This window comes from Ciconia boyciana, chromosome 10 (genome assembly GCF_034638445.1).
Source record: "Ciconia boyciana chromosome 10, ASM3463844v1, whole genome shotgun sequence".
NCBI classification, from domain to species: domain Eukaryota; kingdom Metazoa; phylum Chordata; class Aves; order Ciconiiformes; family Ciconiidae; genus Ciconia; species Ciconia boyciana.
Window position 1 is genome coordinate 44,780,659 of NC_132943.1, and position 13,994 is coordinate 44,794,652.

A 13,994-nucleotide genomic window follows, 5' to 3' on the forward strand; every position below is an offset into this window, starting at 1 on the left:
TCACAGAAGAACCACAGAATCATAGACCTTCCTGTTCAACCCATTTCTCCAGCCTCTGAGAAGCAGCACCACTCTGTACCATATCCTCCGCCTGCCCAGATGGGTAGGGTCTGCAGGCTTGCTGAGTATGTGCTCCATCCTCTTGCCCAGCTTGTTAGCTGGAAAAGCTGATTTAAGCAAACTCACCTTGGGCTGTTTTGACAGCCCTGTTTGCCTTTTCCAGATTCTGGACTCCTTTATACCTGTCTGTGATACTACTCTGCATTTAAAGCACCTCCATATTCTCCATTACAAGCAGGAAGAGGGTTTTGTTGTAGTTTTGATTTTGTTTTGTTTTTAAATAATTGTAGGAGAACTTGACAAAACCACTGTCCTTTCAACATGTTATTGTAAGTTTGTCTTTTTTCTTTTATTGTATACAGTTTCTTGATACCTAATGCTCTAAGCAACACGGTGTCCCTAGGAGTGCTGCAAAGAAGCTGTTTTATCACTAAAATCCTGTTTTCATTATAAACATTTTGGTTGGTAAGGGCGTTACGTTGGTTGGTAAGTGATGTTAGATACCAGTTAACAGCATTTATGCCCTGTACAGATTCTTCTGTTTCCATCTTTGGACAAGATCAGGAGAAGGGAGTGGTGGTTACTAAGCTTTCTTCTAGCTGAAACTGAATTGATTCAAGTGTCATGCAGTCCTGTGTCTTGAGAGTATGTGGCTGTTTGGATTTCCACCTAAGTATTGGCTTGAGAACACATTTCCCTTTAACCAAACAAAACTAAGGTCGCCTTGCAAATTTTATAACCATAAACTGCTGAATGTAATTTATTTTCTGTCCTCCCTTGGGATTCCAGGAGCTCTTCACTTTCCTTCCATTTCAGAGCATTCTTTCTGCTTTATAGGGGGAGGGTCATGGTGAGTAGCATTATATCACATAAAGCAGAGATACTGGGCAGCAAATAGGTCCTCTCTAAAGGTAAAACAAACCTGTTAGCTTGGGGTTTCAGGCTGAACTTTGGTTTTGCCTTGTTTCTGAGTGAGAGGCAGGAAAGGAGGATCATAGAATCACAGAATATCTCAAGTCGGAAGGGACCCATAAGGATCATTGAGTCCAACTCCCTGCTCCTCACAGGACTACCTAAAACTAAACCATATGACTAAGCGTTGTCCAGACACTCCTTGAACTCAGACAGCTCTTTCAGTACCCTGGGATGAATCCCATCAGGCCCCATAGACTTATGTACATCCAGCTGGAGCAGCAAGGCTCAAACAAGTTCAGAGTTGGCTGGGAGTTTATCATCCCCCCAGTCATGGTCTTCCAACACAGGGCTCTGGGGGTCCCAGGGCCCATCATCGGTGTTAAAGACAGAGGCAAAGAAGGCATTAAACATCTCCGCTTTGTCTACCTCCCTATTTGTGAGGTGACCGACTTCATCAAGCAACGGACCAATGTTACAATGTTAGGGATGAGGACAGTCATTTGCGATCCAGGAGATGATGTCAAACCCTGCTCCCCAGCAGCTCTAGCTGGCCAGGCTCATCTGCTTTCCTTGGACAGATCTCAAAAGACATAGAAGTGCCTAATTCTCATGGGGTTCATAAGACATCTTGATCCTCAAATACCTGTGGGGGCTTTGGACCTAGTTTCTGCTCTACACTTGAAGTAGGATTTAATAGCATTTTCTTATCCCCTGATTTTATCAAGACAGACAAGAGAGACAAAGACCAAAAAAGTCACCATGACAATCCAAACGTTTGATACTTAAGTAATACTTCTCTCATACTGGTACTTAAATAGTACTTTTTTCATGCTGTCATCATTTTTTTTGCACGTGGAGTCAGTTTGCAGTTTTCTCTGTTCATACGGCTGCTCTAGTTGTCCTTGAACCAATTTCCAAAATCGTCCTCATCAGTTTAAAAAAGAGACTGGTTTCTATCAGCAGTTATGAAGCTGGACTTGTTGCTTCTTCAGGTCAATGGCAGTCAGCTTTTCCAGCAATGTGACCAGATCCTCACCACAAACAGAACCAACATATCTTGCTCTAAAACTAATTTGGTTTCTATGCTGAGTACAAGACTGTAATTATGATTCTGAAATAGAGTGTGGAAGCTGTTTCCTATGCATGAGACAAAGGCCATTTTAATGGATTTTAGGTCTTGATGGTGTCAGTTCATGCTTTAAAGCTGTCCTAGACATTCCTGTGGTTTGAAGCCAGCTGTCAGCTCAGTTTTTTCATGTGTCTGACAAACAGGTCCCTGGTTGAGCTAGAACAGTGACGTGACTGTTGAAATGACAATCTTGGGGCAGCTGGTATCCTAAATACTAACTGTGAGGTACTCTAAGGTGTCATGACTCAAAGGCCAGGCTACACACAAGCTGGGAAACTTGGGTTCTCCAGTCTCCCATTCAAATTCAGCATGCCAAAACTGGAACATGTTAAAGTTGCTGAGGTTTTCTGAGTATTAACTATCCTTCCTCCTTCTCTCCCACCCCAAGAAACCAGAAACCCCCACCTTAGGATTACTGTGTGATGATCATTTCTTAATCTAATTTCTATGTAGGACTAGCCAAGGTAAACAACAGCACTCAAGAAAGAGCTGATGGCCTCTAGCCCCAGCAGTTCAGCCTTTCTACCTCCAGCGACCACTGCTTTTTAGAGGGAAAAAAAAACTTAGGACTCTCTTGTGCCAGGCTGCCATCTTGCCTTTCATTAAAAAAAAAAATAATTAAGCTATATTTGAATGTTCACTGATATCCTCCTTTTTCGCTTACCAGTTGTTCCTAGCCGTAGCTGGTGTGATACATTTCTTTTGCACTTCTTTCACCTATTATCACAGGCTGAGAAAATTTGTACGCAAATTTGAACATCCTGTGATGAACATCCTGGGAGAACTGAGTAAAAGAAAAGTGGAATGGTTTTGTGCTTAAACTTTAAGCGCCCCCCTCCCCCCCTTATTATCTTGCATGTAAACTTTGGAACAACCACCTAGTCCCCTGCTGGGAGATGAAGCCAGAGGAGAGCTCAAGTCACATCGCCTCCCAGCCTCTACCCTTGCAGAGGTGGGCGAGAGGGAAACACTCCTTTCCCCAGCCTGGGTTAGTACAGAGGAAAGGAGTGGGGCTGGGGTTCCTTGGGTGCTCAGGTGGGGTGGAGTGGTGGCCAGAGAGGGCTGGAAGTCCCCTAAGAGCTGCCACGCGTGCCCGGTGGCGGGGCCGCGCGACCGACCGGCGGACCCGGGGCAGCCCCCAGGAGGCGGCGGTGCGGCGGGGCCGGCGCGACGGACGGTGTCCCCGCGGGGTCAGAGAGCGGGAAGGCGCGCCCCGCGGCATGCCGGGAGCTGTAGTCCTGGGGCACGGGGCCGGGCGGCCATGTTGGCTCGCGGGGCATGCCGGGAGCTGTAGTCTGCGGGGCGTCCCAGGCCCTCTCTCTTCCCCTCACTGTTGTTTTTGCCGCTTCTCTGTACCTGCCTTCTTCTCCTTGTTCTTGTGCCCCGCTCCGTGTCCCGCTTTTCTTCTTGCTCCACCTGTCTGGCCTGCTGCCCATCGCTGTTTTTTCCTACCCCATTCAGCCAGCTCTCCCTTTTTTCTTCTCTCTGTGCCTCCGCCCTGCTTCCCAACCCCTTTTGCTCTGCCTCCGTCTCCATCTTGCAGCCTGCCGCTCTTTTGTCCTTCTCCATCTCTTTGTGTCGGTCTGCATCCCCCTTCTTGTTTCTCAGTTCTGCAGATGATGATGATGAGGAACCTGGAGCTGGCAGCAACACCCTCGTTAGCTGATGCAGCCCCCCAGCTCTCTGGAGGCTAAACTGAGGGACCGATGCTATGTTTGTGCAGGGTGGTTGGTGGGGGGAGGAGGGTTTGCAGGGTTGGGCAGGCAGGGGTTTTAAAGTCAGGGCTGTGGAGAGGTCTGTTCAGGATCAGGCAGGTTTGGGCGGAGAGAGGCCACACGATCATTTCCATAGGATGGGTATATGTCTGGGCAGGGCAGTTCCAGCCCACGTCTGTGTTCTGTGTCCTATACCATACCTTCCCCAGGTCTGGATGATCCTGTTGCTCTTCGTGCTCAGTGGGCCCCTTGGTCCTGAGGGTCTCGAATATGCTGACTCATTGGCATACCGCCAATTGAGTGCTTCTTGTCTCACGTTAGAAGCTTAAAGCATGGATCTGTCTTGCATGTTTTGCATCTCAGAAGTTTCTGGAGGGTCACTTTGGCTCAAACACTCTTGTGGGGCACAGAGCCCATGACTCACTCTTCAGGGTCAGGGCCCTGAACTGCAAGTCTGAAATACTGGATGTGTGCGATTAAAAGTAATAATGTTCATCTACTTTTTGAGAGAATGAGTAGCATTTACATAAAGAAAATAACCTGACAGTCACTGGAACTAGGCCGGCAGGAGATCCACTTTCTTTTTGAGATGACTTAGCAATGCAGTTGCAAAACCATTTGTGCTTAGAGATTTACTCTTTGGCACTACAAGGCACTGTATAGCTTGCTTGTGTTATTCTTGGAGGAAAAAGTCCCCCATGAAGGGAGTTTCATGAGGCCATCATCTCAAACTCCTCCAGTTACAAAGGAGCATGCAGGTGTCCTTTCATATGCTGTTCTTCCTACGTTAACTGAAATGCAATCCCACCAAAACCAAAGCCCCTGCTTACACATGTAAAGGGGCAAAACCTCCCATGGAAGACAGCTGCTCTCCAGGTCCTCATTACTATGTGGAGCCCTCCATGACCAGGAATGGGAAGTATGTGGCTCCAGTGTATCCCATCCATGGACTTCCCAAGATAAACACCAAGATCACACCTGGACCAAGTTAGTAACATTTCTCCAGCCATTCATGTAGAGAAGACAAACAAGCTGTCTTTTTGCCCTGTGTTAGTGGGCACAAAACAATCAGCTCAGCCCTTGAAAGAGCCACAGATGTTTCCAGACAGCTGGCACTTCTGCAGCTGTTAAGGAGAGCAACTCCTTGTGAAATTGCCTCTTTGGCTTGAGAAGGTGGCCAGAACTTCACTGGTTTTGTGCTGTTGTCCTCTGCCCTTGGTGATTACTCTACTGACAGGTCCAAGGAATGCATTTATGCATGCTCACCATGTCCTTCCGGCATGGGGCTGTCAAAGCACATCTCCCTCCAGGTATGTGAATGCTGGGAAATGCATACCCTTGCAGCCTGAGTGTCCTCTAGTGACAATCTGCTGGTCAGCTTCTTAACCAGGGCTAGTTCAAAGCCTGCGTGGCAGGACACTACTGTTTCTTGATAAGCTTCCTTTATGTCCCATAGGAGCTCATTGATGATAACACTATTTCTAGCTTTGCTTGAGAGATAGGTGAGACCAAACTCCTTGTATTATGGCTTGGCTTTCTGTGGGAAGGCAGAATGAAAACCTTGTGACAGTCACAGATACGGATGTCCTGGACTGTGAGCTGTGCAAACCCCATCAGAAAGCTCCTTTCTAAAGCACCTGTAATCTAAACATAGGACAGAGACACAGAGGTAGAAAACAAGAGAAACAACAAAGAGGTCTAGGAAACAAGCACAGGCAGGGTGGTCACCCAGGGCCTGAACATCACAATGCCTCTTCAGACACAAAGCCAACGCTTATCCTGGACAAACGAAGTACTTTGAAACATCAAGTCCAGAGAAGCTTAAAAAGTATTGAAAAAAGCCACATTTCTACCAGGCCATAGCATGGAGTTCATAGAACCAATGTTAATCTTTAGAGTGGGGAGAGCTTTCCTCACCAGGGAAAAGGCCAAGCTTTCAGGCAACTCTAAATGACATCCACCTGTCCCTTCTCCCCAGGAAAAGGTAAAAAAAACCAGCTCCATAAGATCACACTCAAAGTTCAGGGGCATGCAGCCTTATGCGGTGATTAATCTGACAGATCACATATATGTTCTTGTGGCATCCAAACAGCACAAGAAATAGCTGGTGAAGTAGTGGAAAGAAGTAATCTCCTTAAGTTGGTGGAACTTCAGGCCAACCATGGAGATGCTCTCCTTTGCCCTTCTGCAATGACTTCTTGCTTCATGTCCTCCCAAGACATGCAATGTGTTCCTGCTGCTTTGGAGTAAGCTCTCATGCTTATAAACAGTCCCATCAAAGAGCCATCTCTGTCAGTAGTCTTTCATAAATGGGGATTTCCAGAAACAGAAGTTGTTTCTCCCTCCCAGTGAGAACACGCACCGGAGCTTTGTTATCAGAGAAGCAAGTGGGGAGTGTTCCTTGTTGGATGCACGCTCCCTTGACAGATGCTTGTTCTCTCTTGGCCCAGAGGTCTGATACATGTCTTTCCACCCTCACTCCTCTGGGGGGGAGGGCCCTGGATACTCTCTGGCTGCCAGACCCAAGGAAAACTGCAGGCCATCCCTGAGGAGGAGGGCCTTCCAGCCCAGCACACTTTCCAGCCCTGGTGGGTCAGCCAGGCCTGCAGCAGCCAAAGCTGGCCAAGCCAGCCCAGAGCCCTGCCACCATGCTCCTCGCTGTCCCATGGGGAACACCACCTCAGCCCTCTCCAGCCTGCCCAGGCAGGGCCCTAAGGCAACCCCAGGCGAGGGGTTGGGCAGGACTAGGGTTGCAGGACAGCCTGGGTCCTATGGGGCTGGCCCAGGCACAGCGCCGTGGCCAAGACAGCCCTGCTGACAGAGCACTCTGGCTTGCAGCGCTGCACTGGCCATGTGGGAGGTGACGCTTTCCCTGCCCCAGACTTTGGAGAAGGTCTTGAGGGAGCTGCACAGTGAATGCTGGTACCAGCGGATGTGCAGACTGTTCAGCACCAGTGCACAAACATGAGGCCTGCCCCTGCTTTCTGCCCAGGCAGTGCTCTCTTTCCTCTCCTCCCTGCAACCTCCTGCCTTGCTCTGCAGACTGGAAACCTGGGGCAGAGGCGTGGCAGGGGCAAGGCCATGTGGACCTGTTAACCTGCAGTTAACGGACCCTTGCCCGTTAACTGGGTCTGGAGCAGAGACAATGGTGTCTGCACAGGCTGAGCCAGCTGCAAGGTTGGGGTCAGGAGACACTTGTCACCACCCACATGTTGTGCCTCCCTTGTGCCAGCTCTCACTCTTTGATCGCTCCTCAGAGGTGTGAGAGCAAGAGGCTGCTCATGGTCACAGGAAAGGAACCAGCAGAGACACCATGTGGTGTGCAGTGAGATGGAGGGCATGGGGCCACGTGGAGCCCTGGGGCAGGGCTGCCCCAGGACGGGCTGTCTGGCCCCAGTGCCCTTGCCCTGAGCTGCCAGTGGGGACCAGGAGCCACACGGTGTGGGCAGCCCTGCAGGTCTGCCTATCTCTCACTGTCATCTTTGTTTCAGCTGCTGGCCTCTAGTGACATTGAATCAGAGGATTTTGTAGTCCTGTACAATGTCTGCAGGTCTCTGAGGCATCCACGCCTGGTGATGCTCTCACTCATGCTCAGAGGCTTCATCACACTGTCTAAGAGACCTGAGGCAGTGAGCAGGGCATAGTCAAGTGGAGCCACGGCTCCTGGGGCTGGGGCAGTGGGTAACGTGGTGGCTTGGCCTTGGCTGGGAGTCAGGAGGTGGGGGGTGATGGCTCCAAATGCCCTCACTGCCATGGAGGGGTCTGGTGGGTGACTGGGGAGCTTTCCAGGCACAAAGGGTTACCAAGACAGCGGCCCATTTAGGCCGGTCAGAAAAGAGGGTGGCTGAACAGGGGACACAGGCACTTCGCTCTCCTGCCTTGCCTTCCCTACACCTGCTCTCCCATGTCCCCATCAATGCGCCCATAGCCACCGCCTGCCAGGAGGCTGCTGCAGCAATTCCTGCGCCACCTGACAGGTGGACAGGAGGCTGATGCTCATTGACCACAGCACTTGTTGCCAGGGTGGTCTTTCACCACTTCACTAAAAGGAAATTCTGTGCTTTGAACAGGCAAGAAAACCACAGGTCCTGCTGCCAGACATCGTGGAGACCCTGCAGGATGCCAACACAGACATCAAGATGAAGGTCCTGCTTGTCATCAGAAACATGATGGGTCATATGAAGAGGAAGGAGGCCAGCCCCATCGCTCTGCAACTGGTGGAGAAGCTTCTTCCACTCTTTGACGACGTTAACAATACGAATCTGCTGTTCTTATTATGACTATTTTGCCTCAATTAAGGGGGAAAGGGCAGAGAGGATCTTATCTAGATGTCTTTATCATCAAATGCTTTGAAAGTGCTTCACTTAGAATTGCCATAGAAATATTTATACTGTTAATAAATTTATTCTAAAGAAATTTATTCCAAAAATGTATTCTAATTTTTTTCCAAGAAGCATGAATTGCATTTTGCTTTTACTTTTGTTGACTCTTTGAGGCTCTCAGATGTCTTTTATTCGAGTATTTGCTGGAGGCCCTGGTTTCCCTCTAAAAAGTCAGCCCAAATGTCAACCCAATTTGCTCATGAAGTCTAGAAAGTTAGGCATGTACGCTTACTGAAGTTTGTTTAGGAATACAACTAAAAATTGATTTCACAGTTACTGAAACAGATGTTGGGACTCAGCTTTCTAATTTGTAAGCCTTTGGCCTACATGAATAAAGAAATTTAAATTTTTCTTAATTTCTTTTTTTTTGTTTCAATTCTAAATTAAGTTCCATCATTAACAGTGTGACCACCATGTTATGAAATGGCAGAATGTCAGCAGAAATGTTTTCAGTAAAAATATCTTTTTGCCATTTACATTTCAAGCACCACATTTCTTGTCTGAGTACATACCTAACCATCTTGAAGTCACTGGAATTAGTGTCCTAAGTACATTTTACATCTGTCTAATAAGCGATGGTGGGAGGTGGGGAGTGAGAAAAGCTTGGGTCAAAGTGAATCGCTTGACCCAGAAAACACTGCAGACAAAGGCTTTCAGTATTCTTTTGTCTAAGCAAATTTTAAGAGATTCAGTTGGAGTACCTGAGTAATAACAGTATGGATTTGCTTAAGAGAGCACAGTACTCTCAGGTGCTTAAAGGATGCATAAATTAACATGAAACCAAATAAAACGGTAAGAAAAGTATTGATAGAAACACCTCTTGTAGGAGATCTGCATGACATACGTCAGGTGTCACAAGCAGCAAAACAGGAGCAAATGTTGGCGTGCTCTGCGATAGGGCCGTAAAAGTAGCTTTCACTGTAGCCCCAACAGCCTCCCACCATACATGGATGTGTGCAATATAAAGTACTTGTTGCTGTCCTCTGGGCTTCTTGTGTCAACTAGTAAAGCGAAAGCTTGGATGAGACTACTAAACCATGTAGGATGGGCTGCTAACAAGCAACACCCTATCAATCAAACTCTCCCACAAAATAGGAGTACATGGAGACAAAATGTCAAAACAAATTATAAACCCCCCCCCCCAAAATAATGGGATCCCAAGACAGCAAGTCAGTCCCAAGAGCTGCAGAAGAGATGATGTGTGAATGTTATCAGCTGCCAATAAAAAGCAAACACCGCAGGTGATGGGGTGGCAGAAGCACCTAGGGGAGAGGAAGCACTTGCAGGAACTTTAAATTGTCATTAAAGTAATCTTCAGTCATTCCTCCATATCGCAGCAATACTTGCCGCAAGCGACTCCAAAAGTCGCTCGGGTGTTCATCTGATCTTTGCCTCACTTCCTGAACTCTTTCCCAGTTGACACCAGTTTGTCCTACAGCCTTTATTGCCAGGACCAGATTATGGCAAGCTCTTTCACAGGCAGCTCGGTCATTTGCATTGTTATAATCCCAATTAGGGTCCACACTTGGCCAAGGCTCTCTTTTTCCATCACGACTTGCTAATTCTCTATCTTTTTCCAATATCCAATCTCTGTCTCCCAACCAAAATATTTGCTGCGACAGCACTCGAACATCTCCCCAGGAGAGGTGATGTATTACTGTAGAAAAGAGTGGGGCAACCTTTTCTGGGTCTTTTCGTACCCAGGGCATCTGTTGTGCCCATTGAGTCAAATCTCCTGGAGCCCATGGCTGATAAACATAGGCATGTAATATTGGAGGGGGTGGTTGCTGTCCTGCTGCCACAGGCATTCCTGCAGCCAGACTAGCCATCACTGTCCCAATCATAGGAGCTTGTAAAGCAGGAGTGTGGTTTTCAGGAGGAAGCGGCGGGTGCAGCATAGGGGTCTGAGGAGCAGCAGGAGGAGGCACCGGGCGAAGCAGACCAAGGGTAGAGTTTAGACTCGAGTCTCCCAGCGTCTGTGGCACTACCATCTGTCTTACCTTAGACAAATGCCCATATGCCCCTGGTCGTTTAAAAGCCCAGTTATCCCAGACAAACCAGTAGTTCATTTCCTAAGGTTTCTGATCCTCCAAGCGTTGACGCAGGAAAGTCAGCTTGCTCATATCAAATGAACCTTCCAGGGGCCACTGCTTGGAGGGCATCTCCTCACGAGTTTCAGCTGGCCCCTCGTCCTGACAGAGAACTATAGCTTGGGCTTTCAAGCTTTACTGAGACCTGCAGTACCATCGATTTTCTTCCAGTTTTGCAGAATTTCCTCCAGCGGCAAACCCTGTTTTTCCTCACCTATTGAACCCCCATGACTTATGCTGCCCCCAGTTTCAATACTTGTCAGTGAACGCAGACCCCGCACAGACAATCGGGTGAACTCACCCAGCGCCAGCTGTGTTGTGTGCAGCATCTACACTCACTAGGTCGGAAACCCACAGAGTCCCACCTGGGTCGCCAAGTTGTTAGCAAAAAGGACTTGCTCGCATTTTCTTCTTTTCTTCTAGTTCGTGCGCGGTTACTGGAAAGAAGGCGGCAGAAGTACACGCTAGCTAAAACCCCCTTTTATTGCCTGCATTAAGGTGCCTCTCAGCTGGGAGCCCAAGAAGGACCCCGTGTTACACTCGATTCTTGATATACAATTTTAAGACTACTCACATACTCATTTTCACAGTTTACATAACCTATTGGCTTTGGCCGTGACATCGCTTGTTACCATTCTCTTGTGCGTATTTGTTCATGTGCACCCCCCCATGCAAGGGTGCTTAATGCATATTTATTAGCAGAGTCGGCACTATTTTGTTGCAACTTTGCCACTTCCAGACGGTTTGGTCTGGTTTCTTCTAAGAGCAGACCCTCTTGTACAGGAGAGGTCACTGTCGGTCAAGTTCTCTTGCACAGGTCGTGGAAGCCATCTTTACATTGGAGCTTTTTTGTACGTAACAGCCTCCATGGTCTGTCCAGCTCCCTTAGGAAAAGGCTCCTTGGCTGGCACCTCCCCTTGGGGAGAGGAACTGTCCATCAAGCCCAACTCATCTGCCTTCTACTGAGGCACCCAGAGTGACCCTTGGAGGAGCTGTACATGTCTGTGGTGGGGATATCTGTCCACGAGAGCTCCTCAGCAGAGGGTCCCCTTCCATCCCATGGTGATCTGGGAAGCTGAGTCACCAGAGGCAGGGCTTGCTTTAGTCTTGCTCACAGATCTTGAGCTTAGCCACCTCTCCAACCTTGTTCCAGTATCATCCCTCTCTCCGCATCTGCCCTCTTGATGCAGCTAAAGATGTTCTCCAGGCTGAGGCGCCAAAAAGGGCCAACCGCAACTCTCCTCCCTCCTCTGCCAGGCCCAGCCTTGGAAACCAGCTGGTAGCGTCAAGGAGCTGTATCAAAGGGTGGGAAGTTTAGGCAAGGAGCGTGGGGAGGCATGGCCCTAGTTCTGGCTGGGGTCTGAGACAGCATTCCCACAAAAAGTCAGGGACATCCCTCCCCACACCCTTCCCTCCCTCCATCCCTGACTAGTCAGGAAGCCCCAGCTCCAGCTGTGTTCCTCTGGCTCCAGCTGAGCTCTGCCCCTCGCCCTTCACCTTGGGGTGCTACGGGTGGGGAAGCCCCCGTGCATCCCAGAGCCTTCCTTCAGGCCTTGGATGAGCAAATCTCACCTCTCACCCCTCCTGCCTTGCTGGAAAGCCCTCACCCATCTCTGCTCCTTGGGGCTCAGGCTGACAGGGCCAGACCGTGGTGGGAAGGCAGGGAAATCTATTGGCCACTGGGGGGACACTGCAATCGTGGTGGGGTGTCTCCTGGCCTCTGGAGGGATTTCTGCCTGAAGTTTTCAGAGCAGCAACAGGGACAGCCACATACGAGCAAGTCGCCCAGGGTGCCTGTTCTGCTCCCAGAGCAGGGAATGCCCCACAGCCCAATCTCTGGGTCCCAGCACCCCAAGAGCCTGGGCCCCCTGTCCCAGCCCTCCATGCACAGGGAGTGCCTGGGGACCCCTCACCTCCCACGGAGGTGGTGTGGCACAATGGGACAGTGCAGCCTGGCCATGCCCTGGGGGACCGCGGCCACAGGATTGGGGCTGTGCTGGCCTGGGGCCCCTGGGGGCACTGTGCCCCTGTGGGCTAGTCCTCACCTCCTGGCCAGCGTCACAGGCTTCCCTCCAGCCCCCTACCTGGCCCAGAGCTTGCTCCTCTCCCAGGGGTGGGGAGAGGAGAAGCTTGGGGGAAGCGAGGTGTCAGAGTTACGCTTGTGTTTGCTCAGAGGAGCCCATGCTCTGTAAATAGCCTGTCTTCAGCAGCTGTTGTGGTTGCTGCTGTTGTTGTTACTGCTGTCAGGAGAGCTAATAAAACAGGCTAGCAGGCAGAGCTCAGCCCCTTGAGGGGAAATGGGAGTTACCGGCAGGGCTGAGCAGCTCTGTGGGGTTGGGAGGAGGCTCAGACCACTTGAGGGTAGTGCAAAGCCCGATGTGCAGGGAGCCAGGGTGCACACGTGCCTGGGAGCGACCCCTTGAAGCGGCAGGGCAGGACGGGGTCCCTCCGAGCCCTCCTCATACAAATGCCTGCCATTGGAGCACGTCCAGCTCAGTCTGGCACACTCGGCTCCCAGGACTGCCGGAGCCCTCGGAACTGCGGGTGCCCAGGGAAACCCCCGGCCCTTGGTGCCCCCCGCACCTCAGCCCTTGCTGGTGCCCCCTCCACAGCAGGACTCCCTCTCAGTGTGGTGTTCAACCCAGAAAGGGGCTCGCCTCCCTCTTACAGCTCCCTCCTCACCTCTACCAAGGAACATGACTGTGCAAGGCGGGAACACGAGTTGTGTTTGAGCAAACTTTGCAGAGTCTTCAGTTTGTATCAGACACATGGTGGGACCCCTGGGACAGGGGGCCAGAGGCTCCCATGGGCTTGCAGTGGGGCCGGCGTGCACAGCAGCCCGAGGAACAAAACCACATCTCTGCTGGTGGGCTCCCTGTGTGGAGCTGCCCCTGCTGCATGCAGCTGTGCCCAGGCTCGCCGGGGCTGGGGAGCAGCCCCAGTGGGGCCTGTGTTAACAGGCAGGGGTCCGATGGGACAGCCAGACCCCTCTGCTACACTCCGTCCCTCTGCTCAGCCCCGTGCCATTGCTGACCCCTGACGTTCCCCACTTGTCCCCCAGTGCCCCCCTTCCTCCCCCTGCCCACACCCCTGTAAACTCCTGCGCCACCTCAGTTCCCCCCACCCATCCCCCAGTGCCCCCTACTCCCCCCAGTGTCCCCCTTTTCCCCTGCTACCCCTGCACTGTGTCCCTGGGCAAGCACCGTGGGGGTCCCAGGGTGGTGGGACACTGGGGGCCAAAGCCTGCTGTGGTGGTACGGTCAGGGTGGTCCTGGGCTGTTCCCTGCGCCAGCCCTAGCTGGTGTGGGAGGTGGTCATGCCGTGGTGGCATGGTGGCAAGGGGATCCCCGTGGGCAGCAGGAGGGCACGGCAAGGCCCCAGGACCCCATGGGGAGACTCCTGCTCTGGGGTCTGTCCCAGCATGACTTCATTATCCCATGGCCTGAGAAGAACTGAGAGGGGCCACGCAGCTGGCAGCCCCCAGCCTTGGTGTCACCCACATGAGGTCCCACCAGCCACGAGGGTGCCATTAGGGAAGAGAAAGATACACTCCCCTTTAGGCATTTTGTGATGAGATTTATTTAGTTAACTCCTTGGTGCTGGCTGCTACCCAGTATCACCAAGTGACTCCTCTAGCGCTTGCCTCACCCACGGGTCCTTGTCACACTGCATTCCTGAGAGCTGGAACGACACAGGCAGTGCC